The sequence below is a fragment of the Nanorana parkeri genome, unplaced genomic scaffold (genome assembly GCF_000935625.1).
Source record: "Nanorana parkeri isolate BGI_ZX_2015 unplaced genomic scaffold, ASM93562v1 scaffold116, whole genome shotgun sequence".
NCBI lineage: Eukaryota > Metazoa > Chordata > Amphibia > Anura > Dicroglossidae > Nanorana > Nanorana parkeri.
This window is the reverse complement of record NW_017306384.1, coordinates 1,369,527-1,382,313: the sequence shown is the minus strand read 5'-3', so window position 1 is coordinate 1,382,313 and position 12,787 is coordinate 1,369,527. Positions and strand designations below refer to the sequence as shown.

At 42.8% G+C, this 12,787-nt stretch overlaps 1 protein-coding gene across 1 annotated transcript in view; it reads right to left on the bottom strand.

The window, feature by feature from the left end:
* Positions 1–12,787, bottom strand: part of GAPVD1 (GTPase activating protein and VPS9 domains 1) — a 78,842-nt gene that overhangs the window by 49,465 nt on the left and 16,590 nt on the right. The gene's annotated exons all lie outside the window — the stretch shown is intronic.

The following is a 12,787-nucleotide window of genomic DNA, read 5'->3' as shown; positions in this document are numbered from 1 at the left end:
GTTGAAGCCTATTTGTTTATATCTGTTAGATTTACAACACTGTGCAATGCAGTAAAGTCTGGTTGGCTAACCTCCCTCTTCCAATCGATACAAGGTTTGGAAATCTAGGACAAACAGAGTGAAGCTCTATTACAAGCAAAATGTCAAGCATAGCGCTTTTGGTCATATCTTTTGGGGAACAAAATATTAGTTAGCTCTCCCAGGGGCGTAACTAGAAATCACAGGGCCCCATAGCAAAATTTTGTATAGGGCCCTGTGATTTCTAGGTATGCCCTTGCAGAGCTCACCTGATATCCCAAACAGCCCACCTGAGAGTGACCCTGCAGAGGCCACCATAGACTCTCTATGGCAGGCTCTGCATGGTCTCAGGTGGGCTGCACACCTCTTACCTGTCAGCCCCTATCCGCTGTCCACCTCCGGGTCCCGCCGCCTCCTCCTCCACTTCTGGAGCCGGTCCTAGCCTTCCTCCTTCACAGCTGCTGGCTGTTACTGACTCAGCAGCAGCTGTGAGGAGGAACGCGCCGCTGCACAGATCACTGACAGGTTGTCGGTGATCTAACAGCGGCGTGTTCCTCCTCACACCCGCCAGTGACAGCCAGCAGCCTGAGATGCCATAGTGACCCAGGCAGCCCGCACGGCATCAGGTGTCCTGGATGGGCCCCATAGCGGCCACCTGAGTCGCTATGGTGAATGCTACGCCACTGACCTCTGCCGATGTTTATGCCACGTCTGGAGTGCTTTTGTGTAATGTATAACTGACACATACATGCATACTGGATAGTGCAGTCTCATGGAACTTCCGGACGGCTGTGGATCATATACAAGAAAGCAGTAGTGTAGTTTTTCTGCCCCTCCTCCTCCCTTGTCCATTCATAGAACTCCTTGTATTCTGCGATTGGCTCACAGAATACAAGGCGTTCAAACCAATCACAGAATACAAGGAGTTCTGTTTGAGAAAGAACAGAAATAATTTTACACTACGCAAAAACAATCTGAACATGACAAATATCAGTGGAGAGAACGTTTCCCCCCTGCAGATATAAACAAAGTGCTGTGCCTGGACTTCTGCTTTAAAAACCCTTTTAGTAAATTTTAATTAATACATAACTGGATTACATTGGGTCTTTTATATCTGCTAGATCAAATTAAACCCAGCACTAGTCACCTTTTATGCTTGGTTTCTGTTTCTGTTAATATGCCAAAAAGAACAGGGAAAGAAGTCTTGTTCAAATGCCACACCATAAATACCTATAAGGGCAAGTTAATCAAATACCATGTTACAACTGCTTTTCAATTAAATTAGCTTTTTTGTACTTTAAAAAAATATGTATTCAGTTAGCTAGGATTTACCACACTACAACGTCGATTTTGCAGTACTTTGTATATAAAAAATCAATTTACAAAAGATATTACACAGTATCAATAGCTTCTCAAGATGTTAATTGTGAGAAATTATTTTAGATTGCAAGCCCTCACGGGCAGGGCCCTCCTTACCATCTTGTCTTGAATTGTGACTGTAATGTCTTCCTTATATTGTAAAGCGCTGTGCAAACTATTGGCGCTATATAAACCCATAATAATAATAATAATAATAATAATAATGTGCAATTTTAGGGGAGAGGTAAAAAGAAATTCACAAAAAATATGTAATGAATAATAAATTCACGTTTGTAATAGTTTACAATGATAAAATTAAAATGATACAGCCATCCAAATTTTTTACGCCACTTAGCTCCCAGGCAATTTGTTCGCCAACATACATATTCAGTTCAATATGTATGTGAACTGAATGTGCTGATAAAAAAATTATAACTAAAGTTAAAATAACTCAAAGAGCTTACAGCACTGACCCTATTATATCAATTTCAAATCAACACAATCTTAGATGTCTGTTATACAAAATGACATAAAAAAATCGAGCATAACAATAATAGCAAAATGAAAGTCACTCAATTGTTCTAAAACCAATTCATGCTTGATCAGGAATGTCTACGGTATAGCAAATATATGTTTAAAAGTCTACAAACAAACCTGCAAATTACAATAAAGATACGTTTTTTACCGGAAAACAAAAAGCTGTAATGTGTGGCTTTCCTCTACCAAAGAAGAAATCTGCCTACGAAATCCTCAGTCTGTAGCAGGCAATGCGTACTTGTATTTAACTCACAAAGAATACTTTGTGTAGAGCTCAAAAAGTATTTGTGCTCATTTTCTGGAAATTCCAAAAATAGGGGTGGGCTAAGATTAAATGGCCGCTAAACCTATAAAAAAATCTTCTCAGCACCAAATGCCATCCCGTGATGTTTTCAGATGTCCAAGATATAAAAAGGAGCCCACGTTTGTTTTTTTGTTTCTTCAAACAAAACAAAAAAAACCTGAAACGTTTATGAAGTATTAAAGCTGAAAAAAAGAAATTACGAAACAGGCACGGAGAGATGCCTGCACATACTTTTACTTCCCTAAGACCCCAGGTGCTCAACTTTCAGCTCCAAAAGTCAGAGCAACACCATATCTCTCTCTGTGAGTGTAAAAATGTCCATTGTTTTGAAGTTCTGCAGGTCACCTTTATACAAAAAGGAAATGCAGAAACCTTTAATACCCTGGGATGTCTACTTTGCTTAAGTGCACTTCTTAAAAGGTGATTTTGCGTTTTTAGTGCCGTGTCGTTGACCAGTATGTGGTCAGGAAATGAACCATGGCAAAAATGGCACTTGGAAAAGGCAAAAAGGTGCATTGTATAGTCCAAGACCAATAAAGTGCGCTGATACTATACAGTAATAGTTAAACGTGGCATCTGTTTTTATAGAGTGGTAGTTCTGGGATGCTTTTCCCTAGGTCTTTGCGGTTAGGTCTCATTCATACCTGAGCATTCTGTTGCATGATTCTCAAAGCGCAACAATTCTCAAGATGAAGAACCCCATTATTCTCAATAGCCCCCTGTTCACACCCAAGCATTCTGTCACTTGTGGCAGAATTGTGCTTTTGGCCCCATAGACTTTAATGAAAGCTTCTAATAAATGTTTATTTACACACATGGGGCCAAAAACACAGAATTCTGCTCCTGTACTAAAAGTTGGAAGAAAAAAAAAAAAAAACACCTCTAAATTGCCTGGTTACATTCACATTTGTATGTGAACGGGGCTTGGAGCAAAAAGAACAAAAAAATGCTAGTGTAAAATTGTAAGCCCTCACGGGCAGGGCCCTCCTTACCATCTTAAGTCTTAAATTGTAATGTCTTTCTTATATTGTAAAGTGCTGCGCAAACTGTTGGCGCTATATAAATCCTGCATAATAATAATAATAATTAAAACATTAAAACAAAGTGCCCCAAAATACCCTGTGAAGTCTACTTTATATAGATGTGTTCTGGTTGAGGTGAGTTTTCTTTTTTAGGGCCCTTTAACACCAATCAGGTCTGATGTGGTACGGGTAATGCAAGTTATATTGTGTGTATATTGAACGGCCTTCCTAACGCACCACAACATTCCAAAAATTGGACCTTCAGCATATTGCTAGTGTAGCACATAATACAACACACAACAGTTTACCACTCATTGCAGTATGCTGTAGCGCAGGTGCGTTAGGGTGCCATTCAGAATGAAAGCCACCACAGCACATCATTGCACCCAACGCATGGTAACTAGCGATTTTGCTCATACGGCAGCACTCTATAAGGTTTTGCTCCAGATTCTGTCTGCTGCAGTTTTTATGAATGTCCCCATTGTGTTCACGGATGATCATCTATCCCTAACTACAGGTAATCACTGACTGTGCAGATACATGTAAACAGCCACGGACAGCTACAGCTGCTGTCAGTCTGTCATGATAGGGAAAGTGGGGATAAGTGTCTGGACCACAAACTTGCTCTGTCATACCCATGTGAATGAAGACTAAAAAAGGGAAAAAGGGCACCAGGCAATCATCTTAAGAGTCAAAACAATATTTATTGGCTTAAAAAATGACATGATATGCACAGTCAACGCGTTTCAGGGGTTCTCGTACGAGAATCGAGCAGTGTATGGGCACCTTAAGGAATAAGCAACAGGACACTGATGGACTCTACACTTACAGCCCCTATACACAATACCACACAAAAGGTTTTTTACTTTTAAAAACGCTGAACTGCTGGCACAGATTTTTTCACATAGAAAGCAGTAAGAGGGATGAGACAAACCATTTAGCACTGGCAGGGGTGCTTATAATGGTCAGCTTTCATTTATATAAAACACTTATCCCAAAAGAAAATATTTTTGTAACTGCTTAAGTGTTAAGTGGAGTTCAGCTTTAACCACCTGCTGTTCGGCCGTTTAATTAAAACGGCCGGACAGCGGCTTCTTGAGAGCGGGTGGGTGTCTTTAGACGTCCCATCCCGTCCCGACTCGTGCCCGCCGCTAGGCAGCGGGCACCAGCGGGAAATCGGCTTTAAATGTAAACAGCCAGCGATGGCTGTTTACATACAAGCGTTCAGGCGTCTGTAGGGACGTCCGATCGCTTGTAATATGCGTGCAGGTGTGCGCCCCCCCTCTGCCGCAGCTGCCGATCCCGAGCTCCGCTGTGAGCCCAGGACAGGCACAGCAGATCTGTGGCCGGAGATCAAACGGAGCTCAGTACACGACCTCCGTTTGATCTCCTCCTCCTCTTCCGAATGCAGGCAGTGATGTGTATTACATCACTTCCACATTCCTCTGTCACTCTTCGGTACAGAAACCGGAGAGAAGCTGGTGAAGCAGGTCTCTGCTTCATCAGCTTCTCTGGGGGTCCCAAGGTGACATCAGGGGTCTTAAAGACCCCTGATGTCTCCATAAAGAGGAACGGTCACTGCAAATTGGCTATCACATAGGGAGCTTGTTTTCTCCCTATGTGATAGCAATAAAGTTCAGTGGAAAAAAAAAAAGGTTTAAAAAAATAAAAAGTTACAAAAAAAATTTAAAGTCACATATCAAAGCAATAAAAACTAAAAATTAAAGTCCCCCGCCCCCACATGCACACGCAAACATGCGTCGAGTCCGCCTATGCGCGAAAACGACAATTACATCCATTGCGACGCACGTTACATATCGCCGCGAACGTCGGAGTGAGAGCAATAATTCTAGGGCCATCAATCACTGATAACACTAAACTGATGAGCGGTAAAAGCTTTTAAAGCGTCGGCTGTGGTCAATTTTGAGTATGGTAGTTTTTTGCCATGTAGCGGGTGCGCGCAATTTTAAAGCTTGACATGTTTTGTGTCTATTTACCCAACGTGACCCCATCTTTTATATTTAAACCGTAGTGGCGATTAAATACCACCAAAAGAAAGCTCTATCTGTCCCAAAAAAAAATGTATCAAATTCATTTCAGTACAGCATTGCATGACGGAATAAACGTCAGTCAAAGTACCGCAGCGCTGAACACTGAAAAATGGCCTGGACAGGAAAGGGTATAAACACCCCGGTCAGCAAGTGGTTAATTCGTTGGTCAAGTCAATCTAAATCTGCATCTAAGGCTGGCCATACACCAATACATTTTTTTGATTCAGCCCATTGGAGCAGATTCCTCCATTCATGCTAAACAGTGTGGCAACTGTACAGTGATTGCACCTGAATGGTGACGGTCACTCCCAATATTTTCGGCTTGGCTCCATAAGTAATTGAATTTTATCATGCTGGCAGGGCCACCCATTCTAACAGTGTATGGCCAGCCTGACACTACCCTCTCCACAGGGTAACAGTGTTGCTGTCCAAAGGAGGCTCCATATGCCCCTCCATAGAGCGGAGCCACCCTAGAACAGAAAGTGTTACTAGCTGGATCAACATTTAAAAATAAAAGGAAAAAAGCCTAAAAAAGAAAATCAATACCGCCACCACATTTATGGATTGGCAAGCTGCAAAATAACATTTAGTTTTTGGGTTTAGAAATGCATTAAAGTGGACCTTTACCCCCTTTCACTAAAAATCACATCAGCATGCAGTTCTGCATGCCAATTTAACCCCTTGCAGTCACAGCCACACAGCTCACTGTGTTGTGGAGCTTAGAGCCGCCCCAGTGTGTTACAAACTGTATTCTCAGAGTAAAAAAAAAAAAAAAAAAAAAAACATTTTTAAAAATTGTAAAAAAGGAAAAAAAGTTTAACCAGTTGAAGACCAGGGTGTTAAACCCCTTCCTGCCCAGGCCATTTTTCAGTACTCAGCGCTGTGTTACTTTGACATTTATTCAGTCATGCAACGCTGTACTGAAATTAATTTTATATAATTTTTGGGGGGGACACAGAGCTTTCTTTTAGTGGCATTTATTCACCACTAGGGTTTTTTATTTTTTTACTATATAACGAAAAAGTACACTAAATTTTGAAAAAACCCTGTTCCCCTATGAAATGTTATGAAACATTATTACCCAATTTTTTCGGTAAAACATAAGAGACGGGGTCACGACGTGTAAATAGACACCAAACATGTCAAGCTTTAAAATTGTGCGCGCCCACGAAAGCACAGCACGATCACACCGAAAATTGGCCATAGACGACGCTTTAAAAGCTTTTACCGCTCATCAGTTTAGTGTTATCAGTAATTAATGGCCCTAAAATTATTGCTCTCATTCCAACGTTGCAGCGATATGTAGCGGCGCCGAGGGACCAACGGAGCCCCGGCCCGGGCACCGAGGGACCAACGGAGCCACGGAGCCGAGGGAGCAACGGAGCCGCGGCCGGGGCGCAGAGGGAGCAACAGAGGCACGGGGAATACAGAAGCACAGGAGCTGACAGGGCGACGTCCGCAGCGGTCTCTACAGGATGGAGGAGAACGGTGCAACAGAGAGGCAGCAGCAACTAATTGATAATGAGAATCATTGACAATGATTCTCATTATCGATTAGTTGTTGCAGCCCTACAAAAGCGTGGCATTCTGGGAAGGTTACATAAGCAAAGCATTGCTGGGAAATCTCATCTGTAATCTCATGAGATCTCAGGGAAAGGCATTTTCCTCTCCTAAGATGTTTATGGTTACATGTCCTAATCACAGGTGCCAGAGAAAGTAAAAGGGAGATATAGTAATCTGCCCTTAGTTAAAATGGTCACTATCAGAAGACTGGAGAAAAAAAAAATAAGGTATGCAAAAAATAAAAAGCCTGCATTTATCTAGAAGTATCTTCTAGAATCTAGATGTTTAGTAATAATTTCTAAAGGTGGCTTTGTTGTTATTTTAAAGATATGGGTAAAGTTCGTCTTTAAGCAAGACAAACTAGTGTCTGCAAAGTAAGAACTAAAAGGCCACAGGTTGTACACCAGGGATGTAGAGACACACCTTGTCTATTGGACTGCATTGGTTTATATGGAAATTGCATGAAAAAAAAAATCTGAAACTCTAATTCTGTCTTTTTTTTTTAAAGGAGAAGATTTTCACTCAGCCTCATAGTTCGAGCCGACCTGTGACAATGAGACTGTCGGCTCAGTAGATCGGGAAGTGAGCGAACAGAGTTGCTCGCTCACTTCTCGATCCTGTCCCTGCAGAGAGCTGTGACCGTCACTCACGGCTCCCTGCAGGGATTCCCCCCTTCGATCCTCGAGCACTGACTGGAGGAACAAAAGCGGGAGGGGGGGCGGTACAGCTGGCTCTGCCTCTAGATAGGCTACAGCTCGCGGTATACTGAGCCTAAGGTGACGGGAGGACGCTAGTTTGTGTCCTCCCGTTACCCTAAGGATAACTATGGGGAAAAGCCCTAACCCCATACTTCTCCTTTTAAATTGTGCAGCATTTAAAGGAGAACTATGGGGTAAGCATTTTTCCCCATAGTTCTCCTCAGGGTCACGGGAAGACATAAACTAGCGTCCTCCCATTACCCTAAGCTCAGTATACCGCGAGCTACAGCTGGCAGTATACTGAGACCGCCGCAGCCGGGACGGATCCCGACAATACTGTTGAGATCCACCCAGCTGCGTGACTGACAGCTGGCTCTGCCTATCTAGAGGCAGAGCCAGCTGTACCCGCCCCCTCCCCTGTCCGTTCCGCCAGTCAGCGGTGGCGGATTGGAGGGGGGAATCCAGCCCCTCCCCAGTCACGGAAGAGAGCCGTGACAGGATCGAGAGGTGAGCGAACGCCGGTATGTGTTCGCTCACCTCCCGATCTACTGAGCCGACCTGTGACAGTCTCATTGTCACAGATCGGCTAGAACTAGGAGGTGAGTGAAAGGCGCTCACCTCATAGTTCTCCTTTAAGACCTGTTTCGAGTTCCTAAAAGTGGTCATATAGCTGAAACTGAAACTTGTTACACTAATCTACTGGTTATCGCAGAAACCAGATCCTCTTAGACTTTACAAAATAACTCAGTAAGCCCAAATTACCTTTTATTAAATGTTAATTCACTCATAATGAAGCCCAACTGTACTCAAATGTTTGTTTTTTTCCCCCCATGCAGGCACGGACGTGGACACTCACAGAAGGGCTCAAGCAGGAAGTAAACAGAAGAGAAGACTCTGGGCTGCGGTGTCACGTAACTGTGGCTTAAGGTATGGATATTTTTTTTAATACAGCAATTCGATAGTGGGGAGTGGGAGGGAGGTGAAATGTATCATACAGTTGGGCTTTAAATGTATAATCATACAGTGGACATTAGGGATGCAACTTGCACAGTTTGTATATGTCCCTCATCAGTGTGCAAGCTCTACAGGTCCTCCAATGCCCACTCAAGTCACAAATAAAGTATATGCAAACACCAACAATTAATTTCTCTTATTTCCTACCTTCTGGGCTGGTAAATATACAATTAAAAGTGTTTAGCTATTTCTGTTTAATAAGGGGAAAACATACCTTTTAGGCTTGTCTGAATTCCAGTGAGCTGCCAACTCCCTGTAATCAGCTGGCAATGCTGCACTGAAACCTCAATGTGCTCAGTTCTGTCCGGTTCTCAATATGGACTACAGAACATCTTACCAATATGTTTTGGAAATTAGAGGGGGGTGTTCTATAGTCTTAAACTTTCTGTCCTAGGTGACATTACTGACCTCTCCATAAATATAGTGCTTATACGTTGCCACCTTGGGAAAGGAAATGTCTTACTGATGAAAATAAAGGGGAAAAAACATGAGGAAAAAAAACAGTCAACACATCTAAAAAGGACAGGCAAGCGCATTTTATTACATTTGAACTTGTATCTATGACTCTACTGTGTGTATTTCTGTGCAACTGGACTAACACTAGACTGTAAGCTCCTCCTGGGCAGGGACAGGTTTTGTACCTTGTAAAGCACTGCAAACTCCTCTAGGTCAAGGACTTCTGTGACAGGCTTTGTACTCTGTACAGCACTACTAACTTTGTTGGAGATATGTAAATTAACAAAACACATTAGCACCTTTATGTAAACTCCCAACCACAGTGATGAGATGCCCATCATGACCTCCCCTTAAGCTTAACTAGATACCAATTTGAGAACCTCCAATGCAGACTTGTTGTTCAGAGAGGTTGTACCAGGACTGTCATTACGATCCTTTTTTTCACTAATTAGTGAGTCACTGGCACAGAAAGCGCAGGTAGAGAAATGTCAGGAATCTTAAACTGACCATACACTGTTAGAATTTAATTTGAGGGCCGGTGCACTCCTATGCGACACCCCACTGCGCGACAAACGTGCATGATTCTGTGCGGAGTGCCGCGCAGTCAGGATTCGTATTGGTGTGCACCGATAGCGCTGTGGGTGCCATTATTTTCCAATGGTATCCCAGTTGCGGCAGGCGGATCGCGGATCCTGACCGCGTGGAAATCTGTGCGGAATCGTGCACGGTTGCCGCGCTGTGGGGTGTCGCATAGGTTTGCACTGGCCCTGAACGTTTGTTCAACAGAGCATTTGATCTTCTCATCGAGTAAACTAATTTCATTCAAAAGCTTCTAACGATTTTAGCCAGACCGACTACTTGTATAGAATCCCAGACGTGTAAAAACAGGCTACTTTTGTGCCGAGCACATGCACATAATATATGCAGTTTTTCCGGAACGAAAATAAAATTCAGGGTTAGAACTTGATTTGTTCAAATAAGAAACGAGAAACGTTTTTCTTCCAGCTCCTTCAATTTTTCTCATCACCACCATCGAAAAAAAAATAAAATTGAAATGTTCCAAAAACAAACATTTTCCAACTAAACTCTATTGTATGGACAACTTTAAGCTGCATATCTCTATAAAATAACAAACAAGGATAAAGATAGCGTATGAACTTTCACCAAAAAGAAAAAAAAGTCAGCAATGTCATCTGCCATATTTATATCCTGAAAGGTTTTTAAAGTTCTAACTTTCAGCTAAGGGTTAGGGTTAGTTCACACCATAAGCAGTGCGTTCCGGTCCGATTCTGGCTAGAACGCACTGCCGCGCATTGGGGCCGGCTCATTTTTTTGCCAGGCTGGAGGGGGCGTGACAGGCCATTGAAGTGAATGGCACTGTTGCCACGCTCTCCGGCAATGCGATCAAAATAGTGCTTGCAGCATCTTGATCGCACCGCATCAGACCGCACAGCAGGGACAATGTGCCTTTGTGATCCCGTGCGGGTGATCGCATTGAGGCCGGAGGGCGTGGCTACCCTGCCATTCACTTTAATGGCCCGCCACGCTCCCTCCAACCTGGCAAAAAAGTGAGCAGGACGCAATGCGAGGCAGTGCGTTCCGGCCAGAATTGGACCGGAACGTGTGAACTAACCCTAAATGTGGGAACTCAGTATACGGCTCCATTCAAACGAGCGGTTTTCCGTGCTAAACATTAAAAACAATGCATTCCAATGTTCATTGTTCACACTTCTCAAAAATCCGGCAAAAAAGTCTGTGCGATTTTATGGGCAGATTACGCGCATTAGGGGGCTATTACTATAGCCTCAAACCCGTAAAATCGGCACGTATGTTACCGTTTACACGTTTTAGTGCCGCACAGTCTTCTGTGCAGAAAACGCAACCGCCAGGTGTGAATGGAGCCTCGGATAGATTTCAGATAATTACACGAGAGATAAAATAAACAATTTCTAGCCCTCTAAAGGGAATATGTAAGCAAACAAAAAAGCGTTTTCAAATACTTATTTCTTATCACTCTTATACTGCTGAGCAGACTATATATATTTGTGTAGAAATCCAGCTTACATCCCCAGTGACTCATCAACAGACAGCAGAATGATGAGACTGACCATATCAAAAATGAAAAACAGACAGATGAAATGTGCCAAGTCATCATACAAATGTCTGTCCTCTTAGAATACATAGATCAGAGGGTTGCATTGTCAGCAGCTTCCATATGCTTTAAAACTGACTTGCAATCTAAAATGCACACAAGCCAAGATCACACCAGTGAGTTAGAGTCACCCACTAGTGAAGAGTGCCACTATAAATGACAGTCAAAAAACCAATAGGTATAGGTGGGGCTGTTAACCCCTTCGTGACTGACGTACAGTGTTCGTCGCCAGCATCGGGGCTGTTTAAACAGACTGTTTAAACTTGTAAAGCCGACTGTCGGCTTTACAACAGAAGCGATTCTGGCAACTTACCTGTCGCCAGATCGCTCCGTGTCCCGTAGAAGGTGACACGTGTAAAGGTTCCAGTGTAAAGGTGACCTTTTGGACCCCCAGCATTACCTTAAAGAGCACCTGTCACCACCATCTGCTATCACATGGGGGGGTTGTAAGCCCCTCTATGTGATAGCAGTCAAAGTAAAAAAAAAAAGAAGTTTTTAAAATTAAATAAAATAAATCTAATAATAAAAAAAATGTAAAAGTCCCCCGTCCACGTGAGCACGCACGTCGTCACGTAAACACGCCTCGGGTGCTCCTACGTATAAAAACGACGAACGCGCTACACATGTTGGGTATTCCCGCGCACGCCGGAGTGAGAGCAATAATTCTAGGGCCAGTATTTTGGGGTATTGCTAAATTGATGACCTGTGGGGGCTTTTAAAGCGTCTTCTATGGACTTTTCAGGGTACTGCAGTTTTTCGGTATTTTGTTATGTTTTGGGGCATTAAATTAAATTTTACACTAAATGTTGGGGTTTAATAAGGAGTTGCGCTAATATTGCGCAACATAAAAATTTGCAACTACCACCATTTTATTCTATAGGGTCTTGGCATTCAGAAAATATATAATGTTTGGGGGTTTTAAGTCATTTTCAGGCCTAAAATGTGGAACATGGGTGCAAAAAATGAAAAAAAGGCCTCAGTCATGAAGGGGTTAAGGTGTCAATGAAACGCTGTTTCATAATAAAACATTTATTAAATAAAAATCTTTACAAAAAAATATATAATAAAACTTAAAATCAATATTTTCACATGCCCATTACAAATGCTTTCACAGAGATAAATATGAATAACAATATGTATCTTTTCTCTACTTATAGACATCACTTCAATGCATCCCCTGCTTAAATGTATCCAGGAAGATACTCGGCTTTCCCTGAACTTCCTGGTCCTGGGAGAGGGTACTGTGGGCAGAGGAGCCATAGGCTTCTTCTGCCGTCAGTCAAAGTGTGACAGTGTACGCTGGGGGGTGTGGCTTGCAGCAAGCTGCGTCTTTGTAAGCACACAGCTAGCTGCGGAAACGCGCACACAAGGGTGTCTCCTCTAGGGCTGCAGCTAACGATTATTTTCATAATCGATTAGTTGGCCGATTATTAAAGGCTCCAGTGATTGACGACTAGTTTGTGTTAAGATTGTAGTCCATCACGGGAGCAAGCTTGGCGCGGTGGAAGTAAAAAAAAAGTGTGGTGTGCAATATAGTACATTATACAGCGGCGCAGTGCAGAATACCAGCAGCTATAGAGGAATGTAGCAATAGTACATTATACTATAATGTA